This window comes from Ailuropoda melanoleuca, chromosome 12, assembly GCF_002007445.2.
Source record: "Ailuropoda melanoleuca isolate Jingjing chromosome 12, ASM200744v2, whole genome shotgun sequence".
NCBI lineage: Eukaryota > Metazoa > Chordata > Mammalia > Carnivora > Ursidae > Ailuropoda > Ailuropoda melanoleuca.
Window position 1 is genome coordinate 57,644,539 of NC_048229.1, and position 18,801 is coordinate 57,663,339.

An 18,801-nucleotide genomic window follows, 5' to 3' on the forward strand; every position below is an offset into this window, starting at 1 on the left:
CTGGGATCAAGCCCTGCGTCAGGCTCCATGCTCCGCTGGGAGCCTGCTTCTTCCTCTCCCAGTCCCCCTGCTTGTGTTCCCTCTCTCGTTGGCTGTCTCTCTCTCTGTCAAATAAATAAGTAAAATCTTAAAAAAAAAAAGATATTTCTGTTGAGATGATGACTTCTGGATAATTGGGGGAGAAGTTTAAGTGTGCTATCCCTCCCTCGAATATTTGCCTGGAAACGGAGCAAAAATTGACAGAATCTTCTATTTAGACTAAATTATATATTGGCCAGTGGTCCAATAAAAGAAATGTTCTAGAAAGAGCATTCCTAGGAAATTCATGTTCTATTTGATAACATACATTGTAGATATCATAGGGCAAGATAACAGGAGTCTGGAAATTTGCTGCCTTGTCATCACAAATCACGTCTATCTATTCTGTCCTCCATAGCCTTCAGCAAGTTTGTGATTGTGTCTGTGGCTGTCACCTGTCCCTTCCTTTCTCTTCAACAAATATTTATTGAGTTTCTACTGTGTGCTAGGAAGTGTAGTAATCACTAGATAATACTGTAGTGGGAAATAGGAATAGCCCAGTACTTATGAGGATTACAATCAGCTGTTACCTTTCATGGACTATTTCTTGTTTTTCTTTCTTTCTTTTTTTTTTTTAAATGTGTCAGTTTGCTTTTGTCCTTAGTGAGGATGTAGTATGAAAACTTAACATTCCAGGTGAATTTCATATAGTAGCCATAAATCCAAAATTTTCTGGGAAATGCCTTTCCTTACTTCAACCATAGATCATATTAATCATAAGAATGTTCTAGAAATTCCAATGCCTCTGTATCTTTTTATACATGGAAACACAAGTTCTTAGTCTTTTGATTTGGGATTTGGAAAATGTGGTCTTTTATGGGATGCATGAGTTGCAAGGTCTATAAGATGAATGAACAGCAAAGAAGAATAAGTGATGTACTTAGATGTTCTCTGATCAAGGCCTGCTTCTAGTAGTCAAGAGCTAGGAGTATTCAAGAGGCCAAAATAATGTCTGATAAGAGATATAAGGAGAGTGTTTTTAGAGATAAAACACCAGACAAGGAGCTCAAACATTATATATGCCCAAGGAAAACTTAGTGCGTCAGTCACTCAGTACAAAATGTGCCATTGACATAATATTTCTGGTCTTTCACATATAATGTATAATTCACTTATGTGCCACATAGTAAATTGTCATATACTAAGAATGTCAGTCAAATAAGATAAAATAAAATAAAATAAAATAAAATAAAATAAAATAAAATAAAAGGACCTGGTTTGATAGTAGGAGTAGAGAATATCAATGAAACAGAAGCTATAGTTTAAACACATAGGGGAAAAGCTTGTTAATTTAAATTCCATTTTATTGGAAAAACATTCTGAATTAAAATCAGTGGAAGTCATTGAGCTGGCTCTTTATTCTCTAGCACACTCAATGCACTCAATGCATGTGTGTGTGTGGGTGTGTGTGGGTGTGTGCATTCCATCTGTGGGATCTGGTCCAGGACTGATAAATATATGTGGAATGAGTGGAAAAAATTAAATTATTTTCAAGAAAAGATATCTTACTCAACTCACACATTTTGTTTTTCCTTCAAATTGTTAAGAGATCTTTAGGAACCTGGAACTCTATGACATCATGGTGGGGAGTCAGAAAGGAAATTCAATTTGAGTTAAAAAAAAAATTCTCAGTGGAACAATTTTAACAAAGGGATAAAAGAGGGCTCAGGAGATAGCATAATGAGAAATAGTAATAACCCTTCCAGCAATCATGGCTCGATGGGTGAATATAATCTGAGATTAGAAGACCCACCAGGGAGCCACAAAGTTACAGGACTGCTTGATGAAATAATTTAATACCTACTGGCTCCAATAAACAGTATGTACAAAAAGTGCGTGGTGACCTGGCAGTCCTGCTAACCCAGAGCACAAGGGAATCTGCTTGAGGCAATGATGGGTCTCATATTTCCCAAAGGTTTTCCACAAGCTCCTCTTTATTCCTCTTACTGTTTGCTTCAGCTTTTCTCTATGCCCAGAGTGTTAAGCGGTCCCTGATGCCATTGTCTGAAATCTCAGGAATAAGATGTATTTGAGAAATAACACATGATAATACACAAAACTAAAAGTAAACCAGATACTATTACAATTATTAAAATCTTGAATTTGCATGGAACATCTTACATTCCAATTCCACCTTTTTTTTTAAATGTCTCATAACAAGCCTAGGAGGTAGTTTTTGCAAGGCAGATATTGAAAATAACCATAATAATAATAATAACTACTTATTTGTTGTAATATCAATGTTATAACCAGTGTTAGTAGGTGTTTACTGAATGTCAGACCAGTTACATGTATGTTCATTAACTATTTTAATCTCACAGGATTCATATAAGGGTGAAGAATTGAGACTTTTGGGGGAGGATAAAGGACACGCCCGATGTACCGTTATTTCATACTAGAACCAGTATTTGAACCTAGGCTGTCTGTCTTTGGGCCATTGGTCATATATATTCACTACCTTGCCTTGAGGACAGTGCGATGATTAGTGTTTGCCCCTAACTCACTCATCTGTCTAATTCAGATCCTCCTTCCCTACCAATCTGGAATGTTAGAGTCAGTAATAGGAGCAGGCGGCCATATCAACTCCCTGAATTCTTCTAGCCTACAGCATGTCCTTTATCCATGGGACCCAAGGCCCTAAGCATCATCATTTCACTTCCACAGGCCTTCCAGGCAAACTGGGGCAAGACACATCATCCTCAAGTTAATAAGCTGGATCTCTAGGATGCTGCGGGGTAAAGGCATGAGCTGCCAGAACTAATCTTTGATTTATTTACATCCAAGTCCAAGATAAGCCCAGATAAACTTCACACCTGTCTTTCCCATCTTGGGAAAGCAACCAAGTACAGAGCAAGGATGTAATTCCATTTTCAGTTGTTGGATGCCTCCTTGAAATACCAGCAATTGGGCCAATTAGCTCCAATTGTTCAGATGATATTAGAGTCCTATCGGGTGACCATCAGAGTGAAACCAGTAATTCATTTCACATAGGCACTGCAGTGCCATCAGATAGTAATGCCTTTTAGTTACTGCCAACTTGGGGCATTTTTGAAATAGTGACCTCAAGGTTTAAGCTGCAAAATTCCATTATCTATCCTCAAGCCAGCCAGAGCTGAATTTTTGAAATATCCTATTAAGTTTTCTGCTCTGATAAAAATTGAGAGGCCCTTTTCATATTAATCTCCCCATGGCAAATGAAATTTGCTGACTGGTAGATTTAATTTGCTTCTATTTATGTATTACCATATTTTGGAAAAATAATAATAATTGCTCTCAGTATCACTTTTTCAGCATTACTAGAAAAACATCATAAAAACTTAAGTCCTTTCCCCCATTTATTTCATTGTTTAGACTCCACACAGTAAATAGCTTATTCTTCACCTTTCCATCACTTTGGCATTTTAATTAAAATATAATTACCATTCAAAGGGTATTAATGCACAAGTTTCTGTAATTGTCTATGTCAGGTCATTAGGTATATTTTTAAAAAGAAACTAAAGTAAAAATATACCTTCTACATATTTACTTAAGACAAGTATATCCTAGCATATTTTATTATTTCCCCAAGGCCACTTCCCCATTTTAATTATGTAACGAAATTGAGAAGGAGTATAAAAGAGAGAGAGTTCCCTGTGGAATTTGTAATAATGAAATATAAATGTTTTCTTTGTGGTAGATTTGTAGAAAATCTATAAGATCTCGAAATAAAAGAAAATTGATGGCTCATATTTCTATCAAAAATGAACAAGGAAAAATAAATTCCTTTTAATAATAGAAGAGAGACCAGTGTTTCAAGCTCACATCCTTAGCTCCCCGTACCCTTCCCACACACAACATTTTTTCATGATTTGGAGCCTGTACCTGTGTTCTTACTTTGTTTCGGTGGATGGTTTTGGAACTTTGGGGGATTTTGTTTTTCTGCCTTGCTTTGTTTTCCTGATTGAATTCGGTTAGGATGCTGTCCAGTGGGGAAGGGATATCTAAGTGGTTGTTTTAAGCTAAAATATTAGCAGCTTCTCTCAACAGGAGTTTGTTTATGCTCATTCTACAGTCCATTGTGGACTGGCTTGGACTCAGCTTCATGTCCTTCTGCTGTGGAACGCGGTCTGATGAAGCAGCCCCCTTTCACATGTTACAGGCTGCCTTAGTGGGGGCTGACACACCAACAGCTGAACCCTCCAGCCGGGCAGTGGCATATGTCACTTCTTCCTACAATGCATCGGACGAAACTATCCACGCGACCCCGTCCACTCCTTAACATGCCATCCTGCTACGTGCCCCAAAGCAGAGAGCTAGACATATTTGGCGAACATTACTAATGACTACCCCAAATAGTACTTGTCACCGATTATTAGAACAATGCAGCTATTAGCAGTATTATTATTATATTGCTTTATATAAGACATGAGATCAGAACCTTTATTGATACCATGACCAAGATTGTGTTAAATGTACCCTCAACCTGGCTAAACTTGAGAGAGGTTTCTTCCTGACTAGACACCTCTGACCTTCCTTTTCATAGAGTTTTTACTTTATAAATTACTTTTAATGTCTGCTGTACATTCTTCCTCTTTCACGTGGAGCGGGTGAAAAGAGACACAAATGATGTTGAAGGATCAAAGCAAAGATAGCAGCACATGGGAAGCTGGTCTGGTGGAAATAAGCATTCTTTTACCTGTTGGAAAAATAGCTGGAAATGCTTGGTGTCTAAAAATGTGGGCAGCTTGGTAAAGTCAGGGAAGTGGGCAGCAGGCAGATCATATTAGAAATGTGGGTTAGCAGATGGGGTGCCTGGGTGGTCAGTCAGTTAAGTGTGTACCTTTGGCTTAAGTCATGATTCCAGAGTTCTGGGATCAAGCCCCAAGTCAGGCTCCCTGCTCAGTGGGGGTTCTGCTTCTCCCTCTCCCTTTGCCCCTCCCCCAGCTCATGCTCACTCACTGTCTCTCAAATAAATAAATAAAATATTAGGGGCGCCTGGGTGGCACAGCGGTTAAGCATCTGCCTTCGGCTCAGGGCGTGATCCCGGCGTTATGGGATCGAGCCCCACATCGGGCTCCTCAGCTATGAGCCTGCTTCTTCCTCTCCCACTCCCCCTGCTTGTGTTCCCTCTCTCACTGGCTGTCTCTATCTCTGTCAAATAAATAAATAAAATCTTTAAAAAAAAATAAAATAAATAAATAAATAAATAAAATCTTAAAAAAAAAAAGAAATGTGGGTTACCATAAATAAAAGGGATTTTATTTTAATTGGAATATGAAAGCATTAGAAGGTTTTAAGTAGGGTGGTGACATGACTGAATGTAATGAAATAATGATTACTCTGGTCATTAAGTAAAGGAAAATCCATAGCCAATGTCAAGAGCTGAATGAGATAGGGACATGAGTTGGGAAACTGTGTCATTGGCCCAAGTAGGAGATTATGGTGGCTTGAATGGGGCACAGCACCAGGGGGAAGCGGTCAGATTTGAAACATATTTCAAAGATAGAATGAACAGGATTTTCCAACGGGACTGGTTATAGTGTGAGATTAAAAGAGAAGAACTGAGATTAAATTCATTTTGCCTTGAATTATGGTCCTATTTACCAAGATGCTAATAATTCAGGGATGGGCAATATGAAGTGATAAAAGGTCTGGGTTTGGATATATTAATTTGGGGAGATATATTAGCTTTAAGATAACTATTAAGTACCCATGATGAGATTTCAAATGGGAAGTTGAATATTTAGTTTAAAGCTCAAGGGAGTAACCGGGGTAGTAAAGTTATTTAAGACCGTGAGGTTAAATGAGGCAATTTAAGAGGTTAATATAAAGGGAAAAGAAAATAGGTTTATTCTTGGCCCTATTTTCTACTATATTTCAAAGTGCTTTCTAAATACTTTGAAGTAATGATTAAATGAGATAATAAATGTGTACTTATTCAATCATTACAAAACACCAGAGGATAAATAATGTTATTATCCATATTATACAGAGAAGAAAATTACAACTCGGAGAAATTAAGTAAATTGAATAAGGTTGCAAAACCGTTAGAGGCTAGGATGCAAAACCAGATCTGCATTCCTCAAAGCCTGCTTTCTACTATGCTATCCAAAGGATCTTATATGACCAGGACCAGCATCACCATTCTGAGAGCCAGAGTTTACATGGATGGCAGTGGAGGGTCTGTCTTCACTAGGTAACACAATGCACCTTCTGGGGAATCCCCCAGGAGATAGATCCAACGTGATGCCTTGGTGTTCCATCATTTTTCTGCATTCCTCAGATCCCAAGCCCTCTTTCTGTATCCTTTATTAGAGCTATCTTCTCCGTCTGCAGAAATGGACTCTTTTCTCTTATTCCTTTTATTACAGTTTCCATAAAATCCCTATTGTAAGCCAAACATCTAGCACGATCTCTGCCCAGAATCAGTACTTGCTGAGTAAATGCATGAATGTTTATTATACAGCCTTTCTCGTATTTTAATAAGTTAGAAACACTTGCTTCCTATTTTTGCCCCTATTTTAAGATCTTTGGAGAAAACTAGCCTTGACTGCTCTTAGTAGGCCAGCTCACCATCTGCAATTTGACTTTCATTGAACACATTTGTCTCAAACAATGGCAGGAAAATATAATTCTCTCTCTAGTGCTTGGTCTCTAAATGAAAAAATAACTGAATCACCTTGCTGGCTTGTTAAAATGCGTATTCCCAGATTCTATCCCCCGAAGATTTAGAATTGGGAAGTCTTTGAGGAGCACTCGAACCAATCATTAAGCACTTCCAGATTGAAAACCTATACCCTATCCTAGAGGGTTTGCTTTACAGTGTATGATAATCCTTCTTTGGTGTTGATTGAGAAAGCTTTGCCCTTAACCACTTCTCTAAAGCATAAACTTGGAGTTGATAGTGTTAGACCTCAAATTCAGATGCTTCTCTTACTAGGGGTACAACCTTGCATGAATTCCTTACCCTTCCTAGACTTATTGCCATTCATTGAAATGAATTACCTCTTACTCTGTCAACACTTAAAGATAGTTATTATTTTGTCTGTTATGAAGACCAAGTAATGTGTTTAATGTGCAGGGCATTGAATAAATGCTAGAAACCATCATGGATTTTATTTATTATTAGTAGTAATAACTTACATGGGTTTAAGGGCCTGACTGGTTAAGCAAGGATGTGTTGTTTGTAGAGATGCCCAGAACAACCCATTCTGTGAACAAGTCTCTCCTTCGGGTCATTAGACTGCCCTGCTGTAGGCATTAAGTTCTAAGCAGCTTGATACAACATTGCTAAGGTATAAATGGAATAAAGATGCAAATAGTATATTAAACTGTAAGGAGAGCTTGGCTTTTAGTGATATCTAAAGAATTGCTTGGCTTCTTGTGAAAGGGGCAGACATGTTCATTAAACCCTATACTGTTTCTATAACAACCATATCCAGGTAGACTATAAAATAGTGGTTATTCAGGTTTTCTCTCTAGTACAACCCAAGTAGCTGGAAATAGACTCTGGGTCAAATAATTACAATTATATCTTTTAGAATTTTATGTGATGTTGGGGCATCTGTGCAAAGTGGCAACGTAGGCCCAGGGGCCATAGTGAGGAAACATCTGAAACGTCTTTCTCCCTCCTCCCTTCCCCTGCACAGAGTGGCAGGTCCTCCTGTTCTTATTTTCTACCTGGGATATCCCCAGGGCTTCCTTTACACCGGATTCTGGAAGTGGTGGGAGGTAGCACTCAAATGCGCTTGTGGTTTACTTGTAACTAAGTCCTCTTTGTTTAAAAGTGAATTGGCTGGGAAAACAAGACTCTGTTGAAAGTTCTGTCTTTGGAACTTGGAATTAAGACTTTAATAAGAAAAAAATCATGTTCACCTATAGCATTCTGAAACAGCTTAGTCAGAAAAGCTTAAAATTATTTTCACAAGTGGAAGCAAAAATGGTAGCCAGAAGTTAGGCCGAATATCAGATCCAAGGAAAAGGACTAAATGGGAAGATGAGAATAAGAATAAGGGACAAGATATGTTAAGGTGTTATAGGTTAGTATAAGTTGCCTTAGATTGAGGCTAGTAGAAGCAGCTTACAGAGCCCTGCAACATGTGGTGAGAGATAAAAATAATATCTAATCATTTTTGAGCATCAGTTATCTACTAGGCACTGTTTTAAGTATTTTACATATAATTATTTATTTTTAAAATATTTATTTATTTATTTATTTACCTGAGAGAGAGAGCAAGAGACAGAGCAGGAGCAGAGGGGGAGGGAGAAGCAGGCTCTTTGCTGAGCAGGGAGCCCGACATGGGGCTCGATCCCAGGAGCCTGAGATTATGACCTGAACCTGAGGTAGCCGCTTAACTGCCTGAGCCACCAGGCTTCCCATAATATCTCATTTAATATCAACAGTATCTATTTGAGATATTTGGGAAGCATAGGTGCAGAACGTCTATTGTTTGTAGTCCCAGGGATGTCTTTAGAGCAGTGCTGTCCAATAGAATTATCTATGGATGGCAGTGGAGGGTCTGCTTATGTATTTGATAGAGAGAGAGTACAAGTGGGGAGGAGGGAGCAGAGGAAGTGGGAGAAGCAGACTCCCTGCTGAGCAGGGAGCCCGATCCCTGGACTCTGTGATCAGGACCTGAGCTGAAGGGAGATGTGTAACTGACTGAACCACCCAGGTGCTCCAGAATTCTCCTATAGTCGACCTGAGAAAAGACCACATGAGATGAAGCTGGTGAGGTTAGCAGAAAAGTGTGCAAGCACAAGTGTAGCTAGCTGGGAATTGGAGCAGTGATGCTTCCCCCCCCCCAGCATCTTCTTCAACAATGGCAACTTTCAACCCTTTATTTATTTTTTTCAGTTTATGTATAATTAAGGATAACAGTGGCTATTGAAACAAGTGCCTCAAAAATGTGTCTACTCAAACATGAGAGAAGTTTTTTACCCACCTAAAATCAAAATGAGTAGGCAACTCTACTCCTAGTGGACAAGTGAAGGCACCCTTCTTTCTTGTGGCTTTGCTGCATTCAGCCAAACCAGTACACTGTATTACATCATAGGAGGGAATAAGGACTATCAAGGAATCCAGGAAGGGAATGAAGAATCTCAAAGACCCCTGGTGATTTTTGTGAGCCATTCCTGGTTGTATTGTGCATCAGTTCCATGTATAGAATATGGGCTTGTCACGTGATGATCAGAGTAGCTGGTAAATGCAGGCTAGCAATAGATCCAAGAAAAAGATAAAATGGACTCTGGCCATAGCTATACTCTCAGCCACGTGATAGTTGTTAATTAAACCTATGATGAAATATACAAAAGAAATGTCATTTTTGGACCAAAATACACAAGATAATCAACAGATTACACCTATTTTGTGTGATGGCTTCATTTTTCTAGAATTCCTCCAATTTGTTCATTGTGGTATTAGATTTTGGAATTTTTGGATAAGTAGGTCAAGGTACAGAAGACACAAGGGTAAGACAAAAAACATGCATCTGGCATATTCAATAAGCTAAATGAGACTGGGGCGTGTGAGTTATGTGGAATGCCATGGGAGACAGAGAAGTACTGATGCACGTTGAAGTAACTTTGGAGAAACTGGATTAGCCATACTTTTACACACTTGTTTTACTCACCATCATGCACTTTAGGACATTCTTAAAAATAATTCCCAGTGCTTGGCTTTTCTTAGAAAAATAATTCCCCCATTGCTTAGCTAGTGCTTTCCATTTGGCAAAAGTTATTTACACAAAATCTTGAAGGAGAGATCACCTTAAAACGCTCTTGGGATATTGAGCAAAGACAGCCATAGTTAGAAAAAAATAACAGATATAAAATAGTCGTAGATGCTCAAAGCTGAGGGAGTATGGGAGTCTTCTATTTTAACACATACATGCATACACACATACATACATACATACATACATAAAGAGCAGAGGTTTTGCAACCAGAATTTGTTTCACATTTTAGTAAAATTCTTACTGTATAACCTTGGAAATGTTACTTAGTTTCACTGTGTTTCAGTTTTCTCATCTGTAAAGGAGGAGTATGAAATCTCCCACATTTTGTTATTTTGAGGATTAAATTAGTTCATATGTGTATAGCATTAATAATCATATGAATTATACACGTGTTAGTCATTATCTTTAATATCTTCTGATTACAAATGAGGGACATCACATCCCACGAGTTTGAATAAATTAGCAACCTCAAACAGAAACTTTCCAGGTGTCTTTTTCATGACACCTGGCGCTCTTGGGATATACAAGATTAAGAGTGTCGTCCTGGACTCTTGAGTTCTGATCCAGCTCTTATCTGTTGACTGTGTGCTAGAAAAAGAAAAAAAATTAACATCTCTAAAACTCAATTTTCTTTGTGTAAAATGGGAACTTTATAATAATAGCTCATTCCTAAGATTGTTCTGAGGTTGGAATGACATTTCTTAGAGCACTGTTCTTAATGCCTGGCACATAACCAGTACTCAATAGTATCGATTATGATGACGATGATGACAATAATTATGTGATTATCTTTCTGATACGTTGTTTTTATAATATAAAAATTATTTCCATTAAGCGAATGATTTGAAGTCATTGGAATAAGCAATTCCGTTTCTTAATAGGAAGAAAAAAATGTACTACGATGACTTTTTTTTATGCTATTGCTGATGTTTTAGACTATCTCTAATTGTTATAGATGATATTTTTAACAATTCAATTATACGCCACTAAAAGGAAAAGAGAAAATTAAATCAGTATCAATACATGCTTTAAACAATAAAACATCTAAAAAGTCATTTCAGAACATGTTGGATTTCAATAATTAATAACTCATTGATAGAAATAGTGGTTAATATATTATGATTGAGTCCTCACCCATATTTCAAGCACATAACTAATATTTAAATATAATGTATTATACTCCTGACATTTGTGCAGACAACTCATGAACTAGAGCCTATGATTTATTCACATCTGTTATAACACATTCTGATAATTTATTTGGAAGAAAGCAATCTGCATTAATCATTTATTAATTATTAAATAAAATATAAGCACTGCATTAAAGAACTGCTGTTCAAAAATAACCTTTTCTTCTTGAAGCCAAGGACCTATTTATTTTCCCCTTGCATTTTGTAAAGATCAATTACCTTTCCAGGTGTTGTCCTCTGATTTGACCCCATAAGGTTTTTGAGAAACATGTTGTACATTCAGATAGGAATCTGTCTGTTATGGATTGAATTGTGAACCCTAAGAAAGACGTGTTGATCCCCTGGTACCCTGTAGCTTAGAATGCAAACTTATTTGTAAATAGGATTGCTGGAGCTATAATTATTTAAGATGAGATTGTGGAGTTAGGGTAGGCTCCTATACAACTGGTGGCCTTACAAGAATTCGGTGCATGTGAAATCACAGAGACACAGGGAGAAGCCATGTAAAGACAGAGGCAGAGTGTGGAATAATGTATCTAGAAGCCACGGAATGCCCAGGATTATTGACCATCACCGGAAGCCAGGAGGAAGACAGGGAACAGATTTTTCCTCAGAGCCCTCAGAAAACACCAACCCTGCCAACACCTTGAGTGTAGACTTCTCTAATTTGCAGAACATGAAAGAATACCTTTCTGTTGTTTTAAGCTTCCCAGGTTTACTTTGTCATAGCAGCAGCCTTAGGAAAGTAACACAGAGTGCTTTTTCTGTCTTTGCCAGTATGCCTATAAAGGTTTTCAAAGGCTTCACCAAAAAGACCTTACATGTTGTGGTTAGAGAGTCCCGAGTAAAAATCCCTCACTCCTGACATTCACTAGCTATGTATTCAGTTTGTTTGGTAAATTTATCTAAAACTCTGCTTCTTCATCTGTGAAATAGTGATAATCATATTACCCTTGCAGAAATACCATATACCCTTGGTAGTTTACACAGATTGTATCACTTTATTCTATGTATGAGTTTTAACACATATTTTCTGGTTGTAAAGGTAGTGGTGTAATACAAATAATACTAAGTAATACTTAGTGGAATAGTACTAAGGTACTAATATTCTTTATATTATGTCACTCATATATATAGAGAGATGATAGTCATGAGAAATGTCTTGTAGCACAAGGTAGGGTTTACTCATCTTCTGAATTTAATCTATGTTGTTTTCTAATCAGCTTGAGGACTTTAGTTCAGTGTTCCTGGTTTGTTTTTGCTTTTTCCCATCCAATTAAGACATTTCCAAACTTTGGGCAATTAGAATAATTGTTCAAGCCCCTTGAAGTGAATGTCAGACAAGCTTAGAAGGGGGAGGATGCTCTTGGCTTGTATGGTACAAGACAGATGCCACACCAGCGACTTCAGATAGCAATCTGATGAACATCAGTTTACAGTGGTGAAATTATATTGTATCTATGTCTAACTTATTTCATTGTATGTCTAAAAAAGAAGAGGGAGAGATGGAAGTAAGGAGAAATCCAGGTAAGGAAGAGGGATGGAAGAAAGAAATGAGGCAAAGAACAGTTAGAATTGTGCAGGTGTGTTCACTTACCAGTTTACTACTTAAGCTGATATACCAGGAAGAATTTAAGATAGAAGATTTTGGATCTGTGTTTCTCTTTTTTTCCCCTCAGTGTTTCAGAGCCCTCATAATATTTGCACCTTTCTTGATGCAGTTATTCAAGCATTTAAAAATAGAAAATATATTTTTCAATGAAGTCCAGCATCTAAACCCATCTTTTAAAAAAGGAGTTATTTTGTTTCCATGCTGGAGGGAAATATAGCTTTGTGGGTTTTGTTGAGTAAAGTGTATCAAATTCTAATTATGGGGAGAAATTTAAGGAATTTTTATGGGTATATGCAGTAGAAGGAATAATGGCTCTTAAAGATGTTCATTCCTTTAAATCTTAACACCTCTGTATATATTATCCTAGTGAAAGGACTCTGAAGATATGATTAAGGTTATGAACCTTGAGATGGGGAGATTATCTCTGATTATCATGATGACTAAATTTAATCAAGTGAGTAGTTTAAGAAGCTTCTCTGGTTGTGGTTAGAGAGATATTAAAGGGCAGAAGAAGGGTTAGAGAGAGATATGACTTGACCCACTATTGCTGGCTTTGAAGGTGGCAGAAAGGAGCTGAATCAAGGGATGTGATGGCTTCTACAAGTAGAGAACAGTCAGCTGACAGCCAGGAAGAAAACGGGGTCTCAGTCACACGGCTGTAAGAAATTGAAGTCTGCCAACAGCATGGAAAAGCAGGAAGCACATTCTCTGAATGTTTTTCTGCAGAAAAACACAACCTTGATTTTAGTCAGTGAGACCCACTCTGGACTCCTGACCTAAAGAGCTATAGGATAATAAATTTGTATTGTTTTAAGTCACTAATGTGGAGTAATGTGTTACAAATGCAATAGAAAACTAATACAGTATAATTGACCATGAATGGCTATCATATTATATAATAATACTGGATTTTTACTGCTTATTTTGTTATAATCTACTTCTGTGTATTGACCAATCAATTAATTCAGTAAATTTTTATTGAACATATATTACGTGTAAGAAATTGTACCAGGCACTAGGATAGACTAGCCAGAAGAGCGCATATTCTTACAAATCAAATTTCACACAAAGAGTTCACTGAACTAGATGTGTATGATTTTTTTAATTCTGTAAATAATCAAGGAGCTAAATCTGGAGGTATAAGAAGACATTCTTGTAGTTCAGAAAAGTAAGAATTAGATTTAGTCTAACCACTGACATGCTTGAGTATACCAGGTTTGGAAGAGTACATTAGGTGAATACCACAGACTGAATCTTAACTTGGATTCTTCAGGTATCTTAGGGCCTTTGTATTTTTAGTCATAATAAAAATCACAGGGGCTAAATGAATGGTCAGCTACCTTTGTTTTTCAGCCATGCTCAAACTCAGGGAAAACCTCAGCACTTCAAAGTGCCCACACTCATTTATGATTCAAACCTAAGTTTTTTTTGCTAAATTGACCTGATCCAAGTTTCCGTGATCTCTCACATGGATTACTGCAGGATCCTTACAATTGGGCTTCCTATCCAAACTGTTGTTCCTTCCAACTTGCACAATTCCATATATTGTCTATATTTATAATTATTAAAATAGAACTAATATTGTCACTCTCCTGCTTAAAGCCTTTGTATATTTTTACATTTTTCTAAAGATAAACCACACATTCCCTAATATTGCTTTCAAGACTCCCATAGACTTGGCTACCATCAATCTCTTCACTAAAATCGCATGGCACTCTCCCCTTTACACTCTATACATTCTCTCATTCCTTTGAAGATGCCATGTCCTATCTTTCAGGTCTTTGCGCTTATTGTATCTTCTGCCAGGAATGCTTTCCCTCACCTATGTTGTCTATATTTTTCTTACTCATCCTTTGGCAGTCAGGGTAAATACGTTTTCCTTGATAGCCTTTTCTTATCCAATAGACCAAGTTGAATCGCCTTTACTGTGCTTTTCAATAACATTCCCTCTTATGTCAATCTTTACACTACATTGTACTTATTTTTCCAAGTTGATAGAAGATTCTCTTTTAAACGACAATTCACTTGCAGAGTGATCTAAAACAGCTCTGTTCTGCAAATATGGGCTCATCACAGAACTTCCCTTCTTATTGTTTGACCATTGTTTGGTCTTGTGCATGTTTTTAAAGATTTATTTTTTTTATGAGAGAGAAAGAGAGAGTAAGTACATGAGTGGGAGGGGCAGAGGAAGAGGAAGAGAGAATCTCACACTGAATATGGGGCTGAGACAGGGCTCCGTCTCACAAGCAGGAGATCACAAATTGAGCTGAAACCAAGAGTTGGACACTTAACCAACTGTGCCACCCAGGCGCCCCATGTTCTTATGCATTTTTACATGGTAAAATACTCCAGCCACCTGTCTGTATGTTGAAACTTCTCATATTACCTACTGGGTGAATTTTCTCCAACTAATTTTTAGAATGTATTAGATTCATTGAGAAGGGTCCACAGAAACAACACTCTTTGAATGTTTCCATGTTTATGACTTTTTTCTTATAATCTTTATTCTTGGAGATTACTTTGGCTGGATATAAAATCCTTGCTCTATGCTTCCATGCCTTCAGTACCTTTAATATATTACACTGATTTCTCCTGAAATAAAGTGGTATTTAAAAAAATAATCTGATAGGCGTTACTTTCTTCTTGAAGTGATTTGAACTTCTAGCTTGGTTGAACAGAGGATACTCCCTGTCTTCAAAGTTTAATAATTCTGCTACAATATGTTTTACAATCAACCATAGTGTGTCAGTTTTCCCCAGTTTGCCCTTTCAATTTGAAAGTTCACATCTTCATTTGGGAAGGTTTTCTTGAACTGCATGTAATGTCATTGTGTCTCTGTGTCTCTGTGTTCCATTGTTTTAGTTTTCTTTTTCTCATGCCTGATTGTTTTGCTTTCCTTCTCTATTCCTATTTGCAAATTATTTTTATCACTTTCTCCACTTCCACCAGTAATTTTCATTTTTCTTATTTCCATTTTCTATTTTCTTCATTAGATTTTCTTCATCTATACATTCATGATCCTGCTAAGTTAGCTCTATTTCAGGTGCTTCCCCCCCCCCTTTTGTTTCTAATCTTTCCTGAGATTTGCCAGCTCCCTTGTCATGGCCCTCTATTGCCTATTATCTTATTTAGTAATCTTTCTAATTTTCATTTATTTCTGTTTACCTTATCATGAAATATAAGGCATTGTGTGCAGCCATTTCCTTCCCGATATCTCTTCAGTTCCTACAAGTCTTTATTTAGATTGTTTTATTGAGATGGAGTAGATTGTTTGTTTGTTTTTCAGGTAATACCTTGGTGTTGGTTTGAACCAGTCCTTTTTGTTTTTTCTCTTAAAACTATAAGCACTTCTCTTCTAAACAAGTTGGAGTAATAGGAATCCAATTTTCTATACCCCAATTAAAAAGCAAACAGATTATATATATTTAGATAAGACTGAATCATATGAAACAATTATATAAGATTAGAGATGATGCTTATGCTAATTAGATTGATATGGTGATTACTTCAAAATGTATAACTATACCAAAGCATCATGTTTTGTATCTTAAATGTATATTTTTTGTCAATTATGCCTCAGTGGAGCTAAAACATAATTTATAATGTAATAGTAATAATAATGTTAAATGTCATATGAATATGTAGGAATAGCACATGGGCTTGGAAATCAATAAGCTATTTGGAAATATATGCTATTTTTAATTAAATATTCCCTTTTGAAACTAGTTTATTTCATCTTTTAGTACCTGAAAGAGAGGGATCCCCAGATATTGCTGAAAGTATCTGGCGGGTTAACTTTTGCTTAATATTAATCATAATTTAAAACATACTCCTCAAAAAAATAAATAAAAGGTAACGAAGGATAGTATCATGTTTTGTGAGTATCAGGAGTCAAGCAAACTGATTCTTGCAATGGCCTCAGTTTACTGACTGAGGTAAGTATCCAGGCCATGTCTCAGAGGGAGAACACACGGAGAAACCAGAGAAATGAAGCAGAAAAGCTAGGGAGGCTAAGATGACTAGAATGCACAGAAAATACCAGAGAAGAAAAACCTGCACCTAGAGAGAATGGCAAGTATTTGCAGATAATATCTCCCTCAAGTCTTACTGGATATTGAGCAATGAATGCCTATGTAGAATTTGTGCAAGACCAGGGAAAGAATAACCTGAATGTATTAGAGGAAAAGATCCTTGAAGTTCACATAAAGCCAGAAATATCTCCTATTCCTACAAAGCAAAGTGGAATCCCTTACAAGTGCAGTGCATTGGGAAACATACTCGGAAGGGTTTGGATTCAGTTAATGGAGCAAAATTAATTCTAGAACAAATGCTTTTGTAATCCCAACAAAGTTTAAAAGCAATACCTGATAGGATAAAACAGTGTCCCTGTATCTTAACTGCATCCCAGACACAAAGAAAATACTATTTTTAGAAATACGGTAATATCTGCCATATCACAAAAGTGAAATGTATAGTGTCTGGAATCCAGTGAAAAATTTTAGGCATTAAAAATATCAAGAAACTATCAACAACTACAACCCATGATGAGGAGAAAATGTAACTAAAACTAACCCAGAAATGACAGATGATATATTTCACAGAAAAAGACGTGAAACCAATTAACATAACTATATTCCATGTATTTAAGAAGATAGAGGAAATAGATGATAGATAAGTAGATAGATTGATAGATAAATATAAAATGACCCAAATAAAATTTCTGAAGGTGAGAATTAAAATATCTGAGATGAAAATACAGAGAATGGTTTAAGAGTAGATTAGACATTGCAGGAAAAAAATTACTGAAATTGAAGACATAGGACTAGAAATCATCTAAAATGATACACAAAGAAAAATAATAACAGATAAAAATGAGCTGAGAGCATCATTGAGCTGTGGGACAACCTCACATGTCCTACTATATGAGCAACTGGCATTCCTGGAGAAGAGGAAAGGGCAGGAAAACATTTAAAAAAAATGCAGAACTAGTGGCTGAAAAAATTCGAGATTAGATGAAAACTATAAATCCACAGATTAAAGATAATCAATGAGATAAGAAACATGAAGAAAACCACACAAATGTACATTGTGAGCACATTGCTTCAAACCAGTGGGAAAACTGGAGAAAAGAGACTAAATGCATAGAGAGGAACAAAGAGAAGAAGTATAGCATAATGCTTGCTAGAAACAATGCAGGTAAAAAAAAATGGAGAAACATTTTTATAGTACTGAACACACACACACACACATGCACCTGCCAACCTAAAATTCTATAGCTTGAAAAAATATATTTAAGAAGTTAAGATAAAATAAAACATTTCAGACCTAGAAAAAAATTATTACAAGCAGCCCTGCATTGCAAGGGAAAGATAAAGTATACCTTATCCTTCAGGTAGACAGATACGATATCAGATGGAAATCTGGTTATACCCAAATAAATGACGAGCATAAGCGATGAGAACTACAGGAGTAAATAATGAGATTTTTTCTTATTATTTAAGTTTTTAAAATTTTTTTTATTATTTAAGTTTATGTAAAGGGATAATTGATTCTTTAAAGCAAAACTAGTAATAATATTGCATGGTGTTTATAACACATTGTGTCCTAACATGTATGATAACAGTAATATAAAACTCAGGAGGGAAAGCAGAGAAATGGATGTATTCTTGTAAGGTCCTTAGACTGGATATGAAGCAGTACACTTGTACTAAAAGGTAGACTCTGATCATTTAAATATACATATCATAAGCCCCAAGTCCACCAGTAAAATAAAACAAAATAGAAATATAGCTAGTAAGTCAATAACGGAGATAAAAATGAAATCAAGTCATTATCTCAATTAATGGAGAAAAACATTTGACAAAATCTATGTCTGTTTCTGACAATATTTCAGTAAGCTAGGAATAATAAGCAATCTTCTGAACTGATAAAGTACATTCTGAAAACTACCTACAGATAGCTTCACACTTTAATAGTGAAGGACTGAATGCTTAGGTCCTAAGATCAGCAACAAAGCAAGACTGAACATTCCCATCACTTCTAGTCAACATTGTACCCAGATTCTAGTCAGTAGAATAAGATAAAAAAATAAAAATTATAAAGACTGGAAAGTCAGAAATATACCTGTTTTTATTAGCAGACAGCATAATCATCTAAGGAGAAAATTCCCAAGGAGTCTATAAAAAGCAAATTCTAGGACTAATTA